At 47.1% G+C, this 18,359-nt stretch overlaps 1 protein-coding gene across 1 annotated transcript in view; it reads left to right on the plus strand.

Annotated features, from left to right (window-relative positions):
• Window positions 1–3,134: 3,134 nt before the first annotated feature.
• The window catches only part of TTC23L (tetratricopeptide repeat domain 23 like), a 145,718-nt gene continuing 130,493 nt past the window's right edge, over window positions 3,135–18,359 (plus strand). The window contains exon 1 of the mRNA XM_085640707.1: window positions 3,135–3,530. The gene's annotated coding sequence lies outside the window, so the exon portion shown is untranslated. The remainder of the gene's footprint in view (window positions 3,531–18,359) is intronic.

Raw genomic sequence — 18,359 nt, forward strand, 5'->3', positions numbered from 1 at the left:
TGTGCAGTTTTAAACTGCTATGCCAACCTTGAAAATAAACCTTTTGCCATGATTATACCTTCCTTTTTAATACATATCAGTCACCCCTGCGGTGGCCCTAAACAACCCAAAGGGCAGGGAGCAGTATATTTGAAATGCTGGACATGTAGCTTTAACTTGTACATGTCCTGGTCTTGAAAAACACTTAAATCCGTGTTTCAATACTGCAAGGCCTACCTCTCTCATAGTATAACTTTGGGTTACCTTGCATTTAATAAGTAAGAACTTCAATTGGGAGCAGGTAGAAAGGATGAGTTTGGTCTCTAAAGAATTGTAATCTAAAACCCTCTTTAATTGTAAAGTTGAATTTTAAGTCACAGTTCTGAAAATGCCACTTTTAAAAAGTTGGGTTTTCTTGTCCCAACCAATTGGTGCGTGTATCTTGGGTCACATGACTAGATGTCGCTGGCAGTTGGTCTTTGGTTATTGCTCCCAGACAGTGAGGCAAATGGGAAATATGTGTTGGCAGGATAGGCCATCTCTAATTTGACAGTGGGGTGGAGCTGTCACCTACCACACTTGCACATCACTAAGACTCTACCGCAGCACACTCACAAAGGGTTTCACACTAGACTTTTTTGGTCCCAGAAAAGATGGGTCCAGGGCAGGAGGCATGAAATTTCAGATGCCTCTGTAGGAAGAGGGCTCTAGAAGCTTCTCCGACTTCAAAGTGGGCACCAGATTTAAGTAGCGGGCCCTTTACTTCTGTACTCTGGTGCCCGCTGCTTCAGTGAGAAGGACTGGACCTGCATCTTGAGTCCAATACCACCAGAGTGACTCCTGACTCCAAGGGTTAGTTACCTGGCCTCCTGATCAGAGCCTCAGGGACAGTAAAAGTCCCAACCATGTTCAACCCTGCACCTGCACTCTGCCTGCTATGACTTTTTACCCCCCAACTGGTGCCTCTCCAGTAGTGAACCCTGACTCTTGGAAGTGGGGATAAAGGTGCTCTGCCAGCCCAGCTGTTGTCCCCATTGGAACCAAATTGAAGCGATGTGAAGCCCCGCAAAGCCTCACCACACAGCTGCAAAGCCCTGCAAAGTTGCTAGCTTCATCAGAACGGACGCAGAGTGACACAAAGTTCCGCCAAGCTGCACAGCACACTGTAACTGACGCAGAGCGACACAAAGTCCTGCAAAGCCTCTCCCCAGAGCTTCATCGGAACTGATGCTTGATGACGCAAAGCCTCGCAAAGCACCAGCACGTAGACCGTCCACCATGGACCTAAGTAATTTGTCAGGTGACCTAACTTGGTCTCTGTATCCAGCTCACCCTTCATTGCAGTCGGTCTGAACTTGTGAATTTGTCCCAGTCCAGCGCAACCAGATAACCACAGTTGGCGCTTTGTGCTTTTAAGCACTATTTCTACTTAAAGCTTTAAATTTGCATATCTACGGTAGTACTAATTGGATTTTTGTTATTTTGATATCAATAATTTATTAAATGTCACTCTATTTTTCTAAATTGGTGTGGAATTTTTCTTGTATTGTGTTTTCACTTTATTACAGTTTGTGTGCTGCATAAATACTTTACACATTGCCTCTAAGTTAAGCCTGATTGCTGTTGGGCCAAGCTACCAGAGAGTTGAGCATATGTTACTTTGGGGTTTGCTTGTGTTTCACCCTAACAAGGATTGTGGTTGCTGAATGAGTAGGGTTTCACCCCCCTCCCCCAACCAGTACTCCAATTTCCTACAGTGAGCAATGCATGATTTAATGTAAGTGAGTGAGAGAAAGGAAGAGTGTGTGTGTGTAATGCCTGCTAGTTTGCTGCTCGCCCTGGTATACTGGAGGTCATTTTTGGCATGCCAAGGTACCCTAGGCAAAATGCAGACAATGGCACACAAGAGATACCCTTCGGCATATGGGAGGATAACTATGAGGGTAGAGGGTGGGGTGGAAGTAAACCATGAAAAAATGCCACCTGGACATCCTAGAGGTAATTTTAGGTATAGGGATCTCCCAAGGTATATAGGCTGCGTCAATTGCAAAATTCTGGCTCTTGTGTATTGTATGTAATTGTTGGCATAAGAAGACCCCCATAGCATATGGAGCCGCCTTTAACAGAATGCCCTCCCTAGCACCAGTGAGGTCATTATTGGCATATGCTTGAGGAGCACTCACTGCACCTTTTGAAAAATAAGGACAGCTTGAAGCAAGCGTCTGGCTTCATTGGCTTGACACACTAGATAAGTATCCGACTATTTATTGAGGCCCCTTTCAGACCCTATTGTTCTTTAAAATCTACTATTAGTAGCACACTTTTCAAATGTTTGTGGGGAAGAACAGAACTCAAGGAGTCCTCCTTACAGACTTGTTGGAGTTAGGTGTAAGGACTATGCCACACCACTTTCAGCGATCACAAGCCGCCATTCATAGAAAATGCTGAAAGGAACAAGCGACTTGAGGGTTGAGGACAACCTGCCTTTATATTAAAGAGGTGGCTGGCTTTTTAACCAACAGCACTTAGCTTGCTATATATTTTCTACCCATACTTTTAAAGTTAAAAGAGAAATTTTAAGTTCCAGAATGCAACTTGGTGTTAGTCAATAAGGGATTAAGAGTTCTCAATCGACATACAGTTACTTGGTGACTTTGTGAGCTTTTTTAGGCATGGTGGAATCTAAGTTACGCCGGGAGAATTTGCATGATCACAGAAATTTCACAATATGATTGCTAGACGAAATTCCTGAAATGTCTCCAACTCGTGCAATTAGGCGCCAACTGTACGCAAAATACACAATTTGCTGTAAAATTATAATCAATACAAATGCACACGAACAATTGAATGCGAGCGCCTGTTTGCAGTGCGTTGTTTAAATGTTTCCTTGAACCAAAAATTGACGGAAGGACGCATTTTCCTCAACAATATAGCACATCGTAAATGTGCTGCATTTCGCGTAATTACATGCAATCATGCAAAAAGCGCCTTCCACGAATTTTGCACACCCTTAATTAAAATGCTCAACTGTTGCCCTTCCGGTGTCATTATTTACTCCCTTCAACGCCCTTCCGTTGACATTCTCTTTGTCTCGAGGTCTCGGTTTCCTTTTCGTTTTACATTTCATTCTATTTTCTTCTTACTTCCCAGTCTGTACTGTGTTGCTTAGCTGTGAAACGCGGTAGGGAAAGGCATGTTTCAGCTGATGTATACAGTCTCAGCTGAGGGGCACTTAAAGCGTAACTGTTCCATGAAATCCAGTAGCACAGACAGTTAGGAAGTGATGGGCATTTTAACGTGTAAAATGTGCTTGGAGATAACGAAAGCCTGCGCTTCTCCCCAGGGAACCACGAGGGTATAAAAAAAAAAAAACTTGGCTCTCACTGGAGGGCGTGGTCTACGGTCGTCATGGCTACGAGGACGCTTGAAAGAAAGAGCCTTACGTGAGCCCCGTATGTGATATGCATATATTTCTAAGCATCGTGGGAATGAAATAGGCGGTGGCGGAGTTCGCTAAATGCCCACGGACATATATCACCATCTACCTAAAGGTAAGCGGCGCGAGGACATTACTGTGACGAGAGAAATGTTGAACCGGAGTCTACTTATTTGCAATAAATTTGCCCGCGGCCCCGCGCGCATGCTTAGAAGTATTTTTCGTCTCCGATATCTTCGTGACAGCAGTTTAAAAGTGAGGTTAGGTCAGGAGGAGACCGAAGGGCCCACGGCTGAACGTTTGCATTGCGTAGGTTAACTTAATAGATACATCGGGGCTTAGCCCCTTGCGCCGCCAGTGCGTCACTTTTAATATAGGAAAAAGTGACGCACTGGCGACGCAAAGGGCTTGTAAATAAACGTCATTCAACCTGAGCCGACAGACAGTGTGTTGCTGCTGCTCTCCAACGATGCCAGGAGCAGGGGATTCTCTTTCCTAGTGTTCTGCCCCCCCTGCGCTCATTCACATGCATGCCTCTCAACCCACTGAGCTCCAGTCAGCCATGGTTTGGGGGCCACGGGGCAGGCAGGGGCTACTGGGCCACATCCATGGGCAGGCGCGCAACACCCATTGGACTCAAAGGCCTTCAGCCCCCACCCTGGTGTGTGGCAGCCCGGGATGAGGCACCTTCCCGGGCAAAAAAGCAGCCGCACCCGAGCACTTCACAGGTCTTTAAAATACCATTTGCATGTTAATGAGGCCTTGCTGTTTCACCCCTTCTAAGAGCCCCTGCAGCTCCACTCTGCCTATTGCTTAACCCCTTCAGCGCTGCGCGGATTCCCGCGCAGTGCTGAAGGATCTGAGCGCGGGCGGGGCCATGACGGAACGGTTCCGTCATAAGCACAGCCCAACCGACGTGCATGACGGAACCGTTCCGTCACAAGCGTCGAAGGGGTTAAAGTTCAGCCCCCCCCCCCCGAAATTTTTGCTCAGCCCCCCCCCCCCGAAATTCGGCTCTAGTTGCGCCTCTGTCCATGGGAGATGGGGTACTTCGCCTCTAGTGTCCCAGGGTCCTTCTTACCATGGCACAGCCAACAGGGCAAAGTACAACAATCTCAGCCCCTGACTCTCAGTGGTGGTGATGGCGAGCACTCACGGGGCTCTCAGGGAGGGATGTGGAGTACACAGCTTCAGCACTCAACACAACAACGTGCATACCCGCTATTCTGGTACGTACGAGTCGCTTGTGCTTCAGAGTGAGCGAATTCTAGGCAGTCAACTCGGACTACCCCTTTCCTCTCGCCACTCCATGGGCTGGGGTTTTGCAGGTGCTCCCTCCCCTCTCTTAGCATATAGTCCTGTTGCAGGCTAAGAATCCCACATAGTCTCTCACCGTTCTTTTCCCTTTAGGCTTTGAGTCGCGATAGGCCTCCCGTAGGCGCGCGGAGTGCCCATGCTGCTCAGTACCAGCTTGTGTCAGTTCTGTTCTGATGAGTTGGCTAGGCTCATGGTGAGACTTCAGTGGGTGGTGGGAGGAGTGGTGATTTCTGGTGTCGTCTCTTTTCTGGGCTCCATCGGTCTCTGTGCTGAAGGGCTTCGTGGGCCGGTCAGGCTGAATTCTCTGGTGAGTGCATTTTCAGTTGCTCTGGGGAGTCCTGGGGCAGAGGTGGTTTAGAAGTCCTCTTCTCCAGATGCGCACTCTAGCGACAACTTTCTTCTTCTAGGTGCAGTTGAGAGAATAATTGCAGCAGTTCAATCGGGCTCTGGCATCTTCAGCGCCCTGGTTCCATAGCACTAGTTCAGCAAATAGTGCCTTGAGGCTGTGGCCTTGATCTCTAGAGCAGTGTAGTCGTCTCAGTGCCAAGCTAGGCACTTACTGGGGAGAATCCTGGGTAGGCACAGTAAGTTTGCAGTTTTCACTTTTGATGCAGCAGGAGCCACACAGAGTTGGCAGTGTCCTGGGGTTCCGCAGGGTTCTTCTCTTAGCCCCACACTTTTTAACGTGTACATGCGTCCTCTGGCTGATATTGTCGAGCCGTTTGAGATTAAGATCATTACATACGCCGACGATACTCAGCTTATTGTGTCCCTTAACCTGTTAAATAATAATAAGTTTATCTTTGCGGACTGCCTGGAAAAGGTTTCAGCATGGATGGATTCTTCTTTCCTTAAGCTGAATGCGTCAAAAACAGAACTTATGTTTCTGGGAAAATCGATCAGCCTGGAGAGTGGTACTCTCTGGCCTAAATGTTTGGGAGACATGCCGGTGCCTATGGACCAAGTGAAGAGCTTGGGAGTCTGGTTGGATCACAACCTGAGTTTTAATACTCAGGCGTCTAGGGTTGCTGGCTCTTGCTATGCCATTCTTAAAATGATTCGAACTATCCTGCCCCTTTTGCCTTTTACAGCCAGGAAGCTGCTGGTTCAAGCACTAATTTTATCTTGGCTTGATTATGCCAATGTGCTTTATCTGGGCTCTTCCTGTTCGACTATAAAAAAGCTTCAAACAGTCCAAAATTGTGCTGCACGACTTCTTATGCAGGCTAATAACAGAGAATCCGCAAAACCGTTCATCAGGGGACTTCACTGGCTGTCAGTTGATAAAAGAATTCAATTCAAGGCTTTGTGTATTGCTCATAAATCTTTGGTTGCTAGCTCTCCGCCGATCCTTCGATCAATTGTCCCACTGTACGTCCCCAGAAGACCTCTTAGATCCGAATCGAAACATCTTGCTATTGTCCCTAGATTCAAGCGTGCTCGTTGTGGGGGCCATCTTTTTTCTGTCATGGCTGCTAAAAGCTGGAATCAGTTGCCTGATGTGATTCGTCTTGAGTCCAATCATCTTATCTTTCGCAAGTTTCTCAAGACTTTTCTGTTCTCATGAGCAGTTAAATTCGCAGTTTAGGTGTGTCTTGCTTAGCGCTGGGAGGCCTCTGGTAGCCATGCCCTCTATAAGTGTCCTATTCATTCATTCATTCATTCATGCTGTTCGGGGTTGCAGTCACACAGAGGGTGTCATCAAGATGGGAACATTCTGATCCCAGCTTCAGTTGGGCTAACCAGTCAGGCACACGTCCTCAAGTGCCACAGCAGCAATGGGAGGGATGAAACGTGAAGGCGGCTGGGAACGCTTCAGAAGCACTGTGATAATCTAAGGATCTCGGGGACTGGACCTCAGCCAATGAGTCTGAATTGATGGGCCCTTGCACCAGGGACAGCTGCTTCTAGTCCCTTCCAGCTGCACAGTCTGCTCACTCCTTTCTCCTCCCCCAGGCAAGGTTACTTCAGTTCCGAGGACAAATCAGGCAGTTCTACCTCCAATTCAGACTCCAGGTGAAGTCCCCTCATCTCTGAGAAGTGGCTGTCAGGCAGACCCCAGCCCTGGTTGTCATCTGGATAATTTATGGAGCACTCTCTTGGTCAGAGAGAACTTGGAACTCGAACAACAAGTGGGTCAGTATCTCCTACTTTTATATGGAGTTAGCAGACAACAATGTGGGTTCGGTTCTCTATCTGCCTTTGCAGAACCGGTTTGAGTCCGTTCCCTTTTCATATGTTCTTCTTAGGCTGTCCTCAAGCCTCCGCCTGTGTCTTGAGTGATTCTGTTCACAGCAGGGTCGTCTCCAGGTTAGAGCACCCACATGAGAGGCACACAGAGGTGTAAGTACTCTCCACCTGACTATCAACAGCAACGTCTGATAGTGATCAGAAAGAGAGACAAAGGGGTTCTCTCCTGAAACAGAAACTACAGCCTCATCCCTCTCTTCTGTCATCCACCAAATGGCAGGTTCAGGAAGACACAGCAGCAGTCCTCTGTATCAGAAAGGAGCTAATGGAATTTTAAGGGGAAGTCTGCCTCCTCTTTCCCGACATGACTGGCTGAGTTCCCTTCTTTTAAGCTAAGGAATGTCAGAAATAGGGTCACACTTTATGGCAAAGCAAACTCACTTCCATCTTATGTAGATGTATAGACCCGGGGCTTCCAAAATTGAACCAAAAGGCCTGTGTCATTCTGGTTCACTCAGGCATTCATGCAATGCATACCAAACTACAGTTGCATACGTCCAGGTGTATGAGATCTTGGCGCAAGTAGTTCAAGTTCACCATTAGCAGTGAAACTGTACCTAAATGGGTTACTAGACTTCAATGTACATGGCATAGGTAAAAAGGCCTTGTCTTGCAACATGGTCTGCTGCCACCTCTGCACTAAATGTCCGAACTCATGACTTGGACAGTAGCCCTTCTGGCACTACAGAGGGTTTGCTTGGTGTCTCCCTTTAGGTCCAGGACCACTCATGACTCAAGGGATGCACTCACCCTTCGTCTAGATGTTGATTAGCGTCAAGCTAGAGCCAAACACCTGAAAGCCATGATGTCAGGTACTTGCAGTCGGGTATGCAGGGCAGTGGGTCACGACTGTACTCCATGCAGGGAACATTCCCGTCCCAATAGATCCCCCGCGTTGATCAAACTACCAAGAACCTTACTCTATCGTTGGAGAGATTGAGTCATCATATCAGTAAAACTGAAGGAAAAATCCATCTTCATTCCAGTGCTTCATTCTGGCCTTGTGCTTCACTGCGAAATTTAGGCCTTACAACTAAATTGACAATTTCACAAGTTTGGGATTCTCACCCTTCAGTGCCATCAACCACTTGAGTGGTTTGTTATCTCTTTGGACCACAAACCTAGTAAAAAATAGATTCAAGTGGAACATTCTCAAAGTCCACACTACGGAAAAGCACTCATTCTCAATCTCTGATCAGTTATGATCCCTGGGTAGTAAGGGTCACAGGATGTCCTCACCCTTTTTCAGCATGTTTAAGCAGTACCGCTTCAACTTCTTTGTCGGAGACATCTGTCTGTACAATGAACGGCTGACTGCACCCAGGGGTATTGCTTAGTGCTCTCTTCAGTTCCTCAAATACCCTTCGACATCCATCAGTTCAGATCAACTTCTTTGGCTGTTTTTGGATCTCAATGCTATCAAAGGGGCCACTGCAGTTACATAATTACCTACAAAGTTCCTGTAGTACCAGTAATGAGTGCATCCTCAAAAGACTTTCACTTCCATCGGAGGAGTGGGCACATCCCACTCGAGCAGACTGTATCTTTGCATACAACATTGCATACAACAAGCAAATCTTCATACTCCTTACCTGATGCACAAGGTAGACTACAGTGGACTGCCCCACACTGTACGTTGTTGCCTTGATAGTTAGTCAGTTTTGTCCCCTGTATCTTGACCAACACATATTCTATATGTTTCAGGTGGTCCTCACATGAATTGTTAAACACCACAATATAATTCAGGTAGGAAAAACAGAATGCATCCAGCTATGCAAGAACATGGTTCACCAGGTGCTGGAAAGTGGCATGAGCATTTTTCAACCCAAAGGGCATTACACTGGAGTTACCTCTCTAGTGTAGAAAATGCAGACTTCTCATTGCCATTAGGTGCTAACACTACCTGCTAGTATCCTCTGGTTAGATCAAGGGTACTCAAGTACCTTGCAGCAGCCAGCCTGTTCACAAGCTTGTCAGCTCTGGGGTCCAGATAAGCAAATGTTTTAGTGACTTTGTTGAGGCCATAGCAGTCTACATAAAAGTGCAAGTCATTAGAACCGTGCTTGGGCACCAACACAACTGGGAAGGCCCAAGGGCTCCCCGAATGCGCAATCACCCCCAAGTCCAACATCTGGCCACTTCGGCCTTAAAGTATCACTGGACTCTGTGAGACATGCAATAAGTCTTAATTTTAAAAATACTATCTCCTGTGTCAAGCTCATGGACACAGGTGGGTGTCAAGCCAAGAGTTAGTGAGAAATGGTGGAAAAACCGACCCAAAACTGCTCTACATTCTCTCTGTTGTTCATGTGCCAACTCAGGGGCCAGCTGTAGCCCTTCCACATACCCATCCCTGATGTCACTATACAAGAAGTCAGAAAGAGGCTCACTGTCTTTCTCAATTTTCTCTGGCACAGCACTGATTTTTGTGAAAGGAAGCATACGCTTGGGAAAGTTCATAGAAGTCTAATGCATATTTAATGCAAAAATAGCCAGCACTCAACAAAAATACTCTAAGTGCAGATTGCAATTCAAATTGACCAGTTGGAGCTCATAATGCTTAAATCTATACACTTCCACTCTACATGTATGCACATTTTGTCAATACAACTAGCTGCAGGCAGAACTTGTATTCAAATAGAAGTCTCAGATAGACACTAATGAGCAGGTGCCTAGTTCTTCTTGTAGGAAGAATGTGCTAAGACCTTGAACAAAGATACATTAAGCTAATTAAAAAGCTGACTTTGCTAACTCTGCAGTTTCTTGCTTGGTTATGCCAACTTCGGGGCGAAGGTACGCTTATTTGGAAAGTCAGGAAACATGTGTAACGTACAACACAGGATAACAAAATGGCAGAACATTTAAAATGTGTGTTAATGTGCAACCGGGCATAAGACTCTGGTGGTACAATAAACATATGTCAAAACAAATTCACAAATGTTATTAAAGACAGCTGGGTACACATATATGTAAAAAGATATGCTCTCAGTCCCGCCTATTTCACCATAAGGTGAAAACGCACACCAACTATTTTCCAGCGGGTTTATCCCCAAACCTTTTGTTTTTTGGCCTCCTGTTTTGGACCCTGTTTTTGTTGATTTATGACCCTGGGCACTTTACCACTGCTGATTAGTGCCAAAGTGCATATGCTCTCCCTGTAAATTGTATTTATGGATTGGTGATTCTATGATTGGCATATATGATTTACTGGTAAGTCTCTCGTACAGTGCACTGTATGTGCTCAGGCCTGTAAATCAAATAGTGCTAGTGGGCCTGCAGCAGTGATTGTGCCACCCACTTGAGCAGCCTATAAATGTAACTCAGACCTTCCACTGCAGTGTCTGTGCGCAGTTTGGTACTGCCATGTTGACCTGGCAAGTGCACCCACTTGTCCGGTCCTAACCTTCCCTTTTCTTACATGTGAGTCACCCCTCAGGTAGGCCCAAGTTACCCCTGTAGGCAGAGTGCAGTGTATGTGAAAGGTAGGACATGCCCTGATGTGTGTGGCATGTCCTGATAGTGAAATACTGGCAAGGTTCATTTTACTTGCTACGTAGCTCTTAAATTGATTTTTAAAGTTTTATATTTTGTATCTGGGGCTCTGCACTTGCTGGGGGAAATTTGCACTATGTGTATGTGTTTACACTGATGTTGGGGATCTGTGCTTTTTAGAGTGGAAGACATCATTTTATTTAGTCACAAACGCTGCTAATCAATTTTATCTAATTTGTGCCTCCTTTACTTTGGTTTTCTTACTCAAATCGCCAGGCACATTATTTCCCGATCTTTGGTGTGGTGTTTTTACCGCGTTTGCGGCCATTTTACCTGTGCCATGTATTTCGGCGTGTAGCGCTCTAGCGCTCGCACGTTCCACATGTCCACGCTTCCCTACTTAATGGGCAAGGCTCGGACGCGCAGCGGACGCACGCAGCGGGCGCGCCGCCTGCGCGCCGAAGGCGCGCACAAGGCAAGCCCGTCTGCGCCCGTCAGCGTCCCGAAAGCGCCTTGCGCCAGGTATGCTGTTCGGACTCCAGGGGTGGCGGGCGGCATCATTGGTTATACTCGGGGGGAATTGCTTTCCTTGAGACCCACTAGCTGCTCTGCTCCGTCCTGCTGGGATGTCGGCTGCGGTCGGCGCCTTAGTTGTTTTGAATGTAGTTTTCATCTTGACGTTGGTTTGGATAGATCAAAGGTCGGGTCCGCCCCCTCACAGAAAACTCAAGAGAGTACTCTTATTAAAGCCGGCCTGATTAATTGCAGGTCGCTGGTACGACACTATCAGGACATCTTTGATCTTGTTTTGGACCATCAGTTGGATCTCCTTTTCATCAGTGAGACCTGGCTGAATACTTTCTCTAATCCTATTGTCCAAATGGCTGTCCCAGCAGGCTATCTAATCTCTCGGGGGGATCGTTCTACTGGTAGGGGGAGTGGCGTTGCCATTGTGTATAGAGATGTGTGGGAGGTTTCCCAAGAGCCTAGTATTACACTGGGACTAGGTGAATTTTGGGATTTCACTATTGTCTTTTCGGCCCACTTCACGATGGGTGGGACATTGGTGTACAGACCACCCGGCCCTGCGGGTCCTTTTCTCAATGGCTTGGAGGAAATCATTGTTCCCCGTGCCTTGCGTTTTTCCCACTATCTTCTCTTGGGCGACTTCAATATTCACCTCGATCAGACTGATCTGGCTCATACCCAGTCTTTGCTGGATTCTTTAGATCTGGCCCAGCTCTCTCAATGGGTTAAGCACCCAACCCATAGTGGTGGCCATATTTTAGATCCCATCTGCTCCAACTTTCCCATCCACATGGAGAGCCCTCTTCCTGTTTCTTGGTCAGATCACTTTTTCTCCTGCTTCACATGGCTTTTGGGAGGTGAGGTAGTTGAGGGTCAGGTCAATGCGCGGCCTGCCACTGCTAAAATTAATCCAGTTGCTTTCTCCACTCTCCTTGAGACTTCAAAATCAGATCTCCCGGCTGATTTGAGCGGGGCATTGGCCTGTTTTACTGTCTGGATAGAGCGGGCAGTGGATACTCTTTCCCCCCCCTCCTGTCGCCATCGCGTAAGGGCTATGCCCTCCAAACCTTGGTTCTCGACTGAACTCAGACTGCTCAAACAACAATGTAAAAAGCTGGAACGCAGTTGACGTGCTGATTTCTGTGCCTCGGCAAAAAAATCCCTCAGAGAAGCTCAGAAGGTGTACTACCAGGCCATTAGAAAGGCTAAAAGTCTTTATTACGCTGACCGGATTAAGTCGGCCCATAATAACTTAAGCAAAATCTTCTCTATCGTTCAGAGATTCATGGCCCCTAAGGCTATGGCGTCTAAACTTCCGACCTCTGCCACCTGGTGTGAAACACTGTCTCATTTTTTTATTGATAAAATACGGACCATACAAAGGTCATTTGTTGGCCGGAACCAGGATGTGGATGTGGCCCCTAGTGCTGGCCCTACGCTTTCTGCCTTTGCCTCTGTCGACCCATCGGAAACCCTGAGAATTTTGAAATCTATGAAATCGGGGTCACCGGCGGATCCTTGTTCAGCTAGACTTCTGGCCTCTACCGCTGAGGTAGTGAATAATGAGGTTAACGTGCTTATTAACCTCTCCCTTCAAGAGGCAGTTGTTCCCTTAGAGTGGAAAGAAGCCAAAATCCTCCCATTGCTGAAAAAACCCTCATTGGACCCGGGAATTCCAGGGAATTACCGTCCTATCTCCCTACTTCCCTGCCTCGCAAAAATCTGTGAAAAAGCGGTTAATAAACAGCTTACTGATTTTGTCGATGGCTTCAGCCTCTTGCATCCTGCCCAGTCGGGCTTCAGAGCTGCCTACAGTACTGAATCTGCCTTGTTAGAGGTCTCGGAAGCTATTCGCGAGTGCTTAGACTCGGGCGGGAGGGCAGCCCTCATAATGTTGGACCTGTCGGCAGCATTTGACACCGTCCCTCATGCTCTGCTCTTGGCTCGACTTGCCAATATAGGTGTCACTGGCAGAGCCCTGAAGTGGCTGGAGTCTTTTTTAGAGGGACGGTCTCAACAGGTCTGGCTGCCGCCGTTTTCATCTCTTCCGCAGACAGTTACCACGGGTGTTCCTCAGGGGTCCTCTTTGAGTCCCCTGTTGTTTAATATTTATGTCACCCCTCTGGTTCTTCTAGCAGAGGCGTGGGGCGCAAAGGTTGTGGCATATGCCGACGACACCCAGTTCTTGTTTACCTGAAGTAAATCGGACTTCTCCACCACAAAGGTGCAGGACTGCCTGAGAGCTGTCTTTCAATGGCTTATGGCGGCTCAACTTAAATGCAATGAGGAAAAGACCGAGATCCTTCTTTACGGTAACTTTCCCCCCTGCTTTCGGGAATCCCTCTGGCCTTCTGATTTTCCCCTACCCCTGTGTTCAGGACTCCCAGCAAAAGATTTAGGGGTCTGGTTCGATGAGCAGCTGTCTTTTTCATCCCAGATTAAAAGACTGACGGGGAGCTGCTTTGGGATTCTAAAGTCCCTTAAGAAGTTTCTTCCTCTGCTGCCAAGACCAGCTAAGGAATCAGTAGTGCGGGCGCTGATCCTCTCCCGGGTGGATTATGCCAATGGGCTGTATCTGGGCCTCCCTGAATATATTTTTTAAAAACTGCAGGTAGTCCAGAATGCGGCAGCTCGTTTGGTTTTGAACATCCCGTTGAGGTCAAGCATGGCTCATCATTTACGCACGCTTCATTGGCTCCCGGTTAGGAAGCGCGTGGAGTTTAAGGCTTTGGTGATAACCCATCGCGCCTTATATGCTGGTGGTCCGTTATATCTCAGGAAACGTTTTGCTTTTTATGTACCAACCCGGCTTCTAAGATCATCTTCTCTGCTGCTTGCAAGGATTCCTCGGGTGCGCCTTCAGAGAATGGGGGGCAGATCCTTTACGGTTAAGGCAGCGTTGGCATGGAACTCACTCCCCGTCTCTCTACGGGCCATCAAAGAGACTAATCAGTTTAAAAAGCAGCTTAAAACCTTCCTATTTTAACTCTTCTCCTCTTTTGGATCCTCACAGGCTCGCGCCCGGACACTCCCAGGAGTAGCTGTGCGCGCTACAAAAACCCATTAACATAACATAACAAATTAGATTTTCACTATTGGAAGACTATGTATCCCATAGGATAGAATGGAAGTTTATTTATAAAATCTTATAAATATAACTTTCCATTGGGACAAGATAGAAATTTAGAGTTTAGTATGGCTGAACTCAGAATATAAAAATGCATCTTTTAGTAAAGATGATTTTTATATTGTTTGTTTGAAAATACCACTTTTAGAAAGTGGGTATTTTCTTGCTTAGCCATCCAGTGTGTCTCTGCTGGTTTGTGGTTTGACTGTCTGGCTTTGGAGTGACAAGGGCTGGGGATGTGCATTCTCTCAGACAGCCACTGGCGGGGGAGAGGGCGGTTTGACATGTGTCCTGCCTTTCCTTAATGAGTCAGGGCTAGGCTGAATAGACTTGGGCTGCATTTAGAGTAAAGTGGGGGGAGATGTTTTTCACACCTGAATGGGCCCGGTCTGCCTTGGACAATGCGGTCTCCACCTCCTGCCAGGAAGCTGCACCAGAGAGGACAGAATTGGTATTGGTATTGGCTGGGCAAAGAGCTTCTCTACCACCAGAGAACAAATGATTTTGTGCTATAAAAAGTGGGGCTCAGACTCCAGACTTTGACTACTGCTGAACTAAGGAACCTGCCAAGAAGGAGAGCCGGTAAAGCTGAAGGAGAACTACTGCCCCTGTGCTATGTGCTGTTAGGGTTGGCCTGCAGTGGTTGCTTCTGTCTTGGGGAGGGAAAGGACTAGACTGTACTTTCATCATCCAGCTGTTAGAGATTTCTCCACGGGCTTGAAGTAGAGCTTGCCTCCTGTTGGAAGTCTCAGGGATAGAAAAGACCCCATAGATTACTTCTGGAATTCAAGAGGAACCTTTGCCAAGGAGAATACCTGAAGAAACTGAAGGAGAAATACTGCCCCTTTGCTGTGGGCCTGCAGTAGCTGTTTCTGCCAAGGAAAGGACAAGGACTTTGCTGTGTGCTGTGTTCCCTGCGTGAGGAAGATCTCCAAGGGTTTACAGTAGAGCTTGCCTCCTGTTTTGAAGTCTCAGGGATACAAAGACTTCACCCCCAGCTCCCCTGAACTTCCTTCCTGGGAATTCTGACCTGCCAAGAGGTGGCTGTTGCTGTTCTGGGCCTCTGGAGGTTGTTCCTGCTGTTGGGGACTTGGAAAAGTAACGCAATGAAGAGAAGCTCAACGCATCCGCACCTGTCTCCGATGCATCGCATAAGAAACCGACACAGCGCCTGCCCGGGGTGGGAGAAATCGCCAATCCCCGAAGTCTGAGATCACTGCACCGATTCCAACGCAGGCCCTCCTGTGCGGCTGCAAGAACCAATGCATCGTGGGGCAGAGGCTGGAAAAACCTGCCTGGCTGATGACGGCTGATTAGCCAGAAACCGGTCCCAGGATGCTTGTTTCCGGTCCAGGGAAGACATGGCTTGGCAGTTTGAGCTGGACTGTTCCCATGAGGCACAGGGTCAGACTGATTTGCATTTCTGAACTGGGGTGGCAGAATGAGCTAAAGAATGATGATGGATTAAACTCAGATCAGTTGTCTTGGGGTGAGTGCTTGCAATGTTCAACACTCCGTCCATCATCCCCTTTGGTTTTGCTTTGTTCGCCCTAAGTTGGCAGGGTATGCCCAGACGTGGGCCCCTTGCTCACTTTGCCACTGCATTCAAGCTAGCCTGGCTGATGACGACTGATTAGCCAGAAACCGGCCCCAGGATGCTTGTTTCCGGTCCAGGGAAGACATGGCTTGGCAGTTCGGGCTGGACTGTTCCCATGAGGTACAGGGTCAGACTGATTTGCATATGGCCATGTCTGAACTGGGGTGGCGGAGTGAGCTAAATAATGATGATGGATTAAACCCAGATCAGTTGACTGGGGGTGAGTGCTTGCAATGTTCAGCACTCCGTCCATCATCCCCTATGGTTTTGCTTTGTTCGCCCTAAGTTGGCAGGGTATGCCCAGACGTGGGTCCCTTGCTCACTCTGCCACTGGATTCAGGCTAGCCTGGCTGATGACGGCTGATTAGCAAGAAACCGGTCCCAGGATGCTTGTTACCGGTCCAGGGAAGACATGGCTTGGCAGTTCAGGCTGGACTGTTCCCATGAGGCACAGGGTCAGACTGATTTGCATATGGCCATGTCTGAACTGGGGTGGCGGAGTAAGCTAAAGAATGATGATGGATTAAACCCAGATCAGTTGACTGGGGTGGGTGCTTGCAATGTTCAACACTTCGTTGGTTTTGCTTTGGAAAAACCAACACAGCGCCGTTGCCGCCGCCGCCGCATCAAGAACCGATGCATTCCCGATTCTCACGCATCGCACCGGGGCGCCAAGTCTACATCAACGCTGTGGCTGCAGTAAGAAACCAACGCATCTCCTCCCCGCACAGTAAGAAACCGACACATCACCTCCCCTTCAATAAGGAATCGACGCATCACTTTCTGGAGTAAGGAACCGACGCATCACCTTCCTTGCGCATAAGGAACCGACACATCACCTTCCCTACGGCTGTTTTTGTTTATGATTTTGACACATCCAAGGTACTTTGTGTTGAAAGTGTCGGTTCTATAATTTGCTATGGACAGAACTGGTTCTACCTTTTAAAAGTCATATTTTGATTACTGTATTGTGGATTTTTGTCGTTTTGGTCTTGTTTGTTTTCGATAAAGATTACTTATTTTTCTAAACTGGTGTGGTGTGCATTTGCAGTGTTTTCACTGTATTACTGTATGTGTGCACACATGCTTTACACACTGCCTATGAGATAAGCCTGTCTGCTCATGCCAAGCTACCAAAGGGGTGAGCAGGGGTTATTTTAGAAGTGTATCCCCCTTACCCGGACTAGAAAGAAAGATCCCTACTTGGACAAAGGCAAACCATTGCCAACTAGAAACGCCCATTTCTAACAACCACTCTATAGCATGTAGCCTGATTACTTCAGTTTTGAAATCTTTATTGCTAAATTCTTCATCATCACCAATAATGTTTTATAAAGCAGATAAGCATGGGAAAAACCTTTACTTTTTCAAGCAGATTGGATGATGCATAGGCTCAGTTTAATTGGAACATAAAGGTTAATATGACAACAGTAACTGCTTTTACTATTTCAAAAATTGTCATTCCCCATATCCAAAATATTCCAGATATCCAAGACCAATTGTCACTTCTGTTTATGTCTAAGCCACTTTTAATTTTGTGCAATTTCTTTACGCCAATTTTATTGTCATCCATCTGTTCATGAATACTGAGAAAGGTGTTTGGAGATGAGGTGCAACATTCTAACACTAATATAGCACAAACCCTCTCTTTGGCCAGGAGGACATAACGCAGGGCTTTCCTGTTCTGCAAAAGCATTGTTTTCTCGGTGTCTGCCATCTATCAGGTTTAAGGAATGACAGTACCATTTGCTGTTTTTTCTATTATTTGGGCATTGTGTCTAGTTTGTATCATAGTATGCACTACACCATAGTTGGGAAATAAAATAGAGAACAATAAGTTTGCTTCAGATACCGGACTAAGTCACCACAATTGTTGAAAAGAATGTTTGCGAAGTATCTGATGCCATGGACTACATAACCTGCATAACAAAGCCCAATCTCGTCGTGGTGAGGAATAAGACTTCTTGCCATCAGGTACTCCTTATGAAACAGCATGTCAGTGGGGAAATTGCGTTTAAAGGGGGGTGGCGTGGTGAGATGTAGCTAGCCTCAACCACAGTCTCACACTTCGCTTTGTCTCACAAAGATGCTCCAGTCACTTGATTTTTGATGTGCACCAAATGGTCCACTGTTAGAAAAGGCAAGATGTATAGTGTCAACTAAATAATAGCTTTTCGGATTATGTCTTGGGGGACTCAGGTTAGGTGCCTGTGCATTCAGGCTGAGGGTGCCCATATTAGAACAAATCAAGGGTAATTTGTTTTTTGCTGATGGTCACTCTGATCGAAGGCAAATCACCCCAGACCTCGGTGGGCAAGAGAGTGCACATCCAGCAGATGGAGGGATTTATCATTTACTGGTACTTCTGTAGCAACTTCAAGTTGGAGTATTTATCATGCACAGAATGATGTCTCCATTCAAGGACTGGTGCTGTACAGTGTGAATTTCCAGAAACTCCCCATTCCACAACCAAGAGGTATTCTACCAAGAATCAGAGACTGAGGGCTCCTGAAAAGAGAGCAGGCCAGACCCACAGATCAATTCAGTATCCAGAAGACAATAGCTCATCTCAGACAGAAGTGGTAATAATGGGAGGCAATGGGAGGCAGGATGGGTGGGCTGTCTCGTTTCAG

This window comes from Triturus cristatus, chromosome 2_1 (assembly GCF_964204655.1).
Source record: "Triturus cristatus chromosome 2_1, aTriCri1.1, whole genome shotgun sequence".
Taxonomy (NCBI): Eukaryota; Metazoa; Chordata; class Amphibia; order Caudata; family Salamandridae; genus Triturus; species Triturus cristatus.